Source organism: Amphimedon queenslandica, unplaced genomic scaffold (genome assembly GCF_000090795.2).
Source record: "Amphimedon queenslandica unplaced genomic scaffold, v1.1 AMPQUscaffold_8987_Cont19074, whole genome shotgun sequence".
Taxonomy (NCBI): domain Eukaryota; kingdom Metazoa; phylum Porifera; class Demospongiae; order Haplosclerida; family Niphatidae; genus Amphimedon; species Amphimedon queenslandica.
In genome coordinates this window covers 1,796-3,021 of record NW_003550741.1, presented here as the reverse complement: position 1 = coordinate 3,021, position 1,226 = coordinate 1,796, and the positions used below count along the sequence as shown (strand labels likewise).

The window sequence follows — 1,226 nt, the reverse complement described above, 5'->3', positions numbered from 1 at the left end:
AAGTGCAACTGTAGGAAGCTAGTGTTGAACAGACTCTCTTCATGCTGATAATCAAACAGTTATTGAAGTGCGGGCATGCACCATAGCAGCTATAGGGGCGAGGCCATGCACCGTAGGTGTCTCGTCTTTCTTTAGTGCCTCAATCTTGCGATGTACCTCTATCTTGCAATGGACCAAGATACCACTGATGTCATCATATAATGAGTCTTACATAATTCAAGTAAGCTCCAGTACATAATTATTTCCCTTGTTATGTTTCTTTCTGTGGTTTTAGGACAAAGGCATCAAGACAACACTAAGACTAAAAACTGATTTATTAAATTATTTTGTTTTTTATAGTTATTATTGTTCAAATGAAATATTTAGCACTCTGCTGCAAATGACCTTCAGTAAGCAACACGCAGCATAAAAGTGTAAATGAATTATTGTTGTACCATACATTGTTGTACTCTTGTATGTTATTTTTTTGATTAAATTTGCCAAAGAATATTTTTTAATATAACTATTTGCTATTACTATGCAGTGAAGGCATGCAATATGAAGCAGTTCATGAGGCAAGGTCCTTTGACTTGATCCACTCCAAAGATCAGAGATTTAGCAATACATAAGCTGCATAATGATCAATCATTTTTTTCAAGTATGTTAGCGGTGCAATTCTGACTGTTTGTCTGGTATCAGCAGGTAGGCATGCACAATTACTTGTTTTGAAAAAAACCCGAGTACCTAGTCCTCGCCTACGCAAAGCTGGGCGAGGCCAATAAAAGTACTAGTCTAATATTGAATGAACAACTAGATCTACAGAGATAATCAGCTAAACATACTCTCTGCATGCTTAATGAGGGGGCGGGGCTGAAGGTTTTTAGCTGAAAACTCCAAGGTTTTACATCACAAGTCCCAAAAAATGCAATGAAGTTCTGAATACAATAATTAACTAGTGCTATACAGCAAGTTTGAAAGGTTGTGATAAGTACTGATAAAGAACTAAAACTAGAACTATACGAACTGCAAATAGGACTAAGCAAATTAAAGGCTTAGAACTAGAACTAAAACTAGAACTACTTGAGAAATAAGAACTAGAACAACACTACTGCCAGCAATATTACGCTAACTCATAATATCATGATTCAGTACCAGATTGAGTTTTATTTGCCAATCAATACTGCAATTGTTCCATTTCCATGCATTCTCTGATTCTCAATAAAAAAATTATTATTATTATTAATCCT

The 1,226-nt window shown here is 35.2% G+C and overlaps 1 long non-coding RNA gene across 1 annotated transcript; it reads left to right on the top strand.

Annotated features, from left to right (window-relative positions):
• The first annotated feature begins 106 nt into the window (after window positions 1-106).
• On the top strand, window positions 107-308 carry LOC109591085 (uncharacterized). Its single transcript, XR_002189648.1, has 2 exons — window positions 107-220; window positions 275-308. It is a non-coding gene; the product is annotated as an uncharacterized LOC109591085 (long non-coding RNA).
• Window positions 309-1,226: the final 918 nt, after the last annotated feature.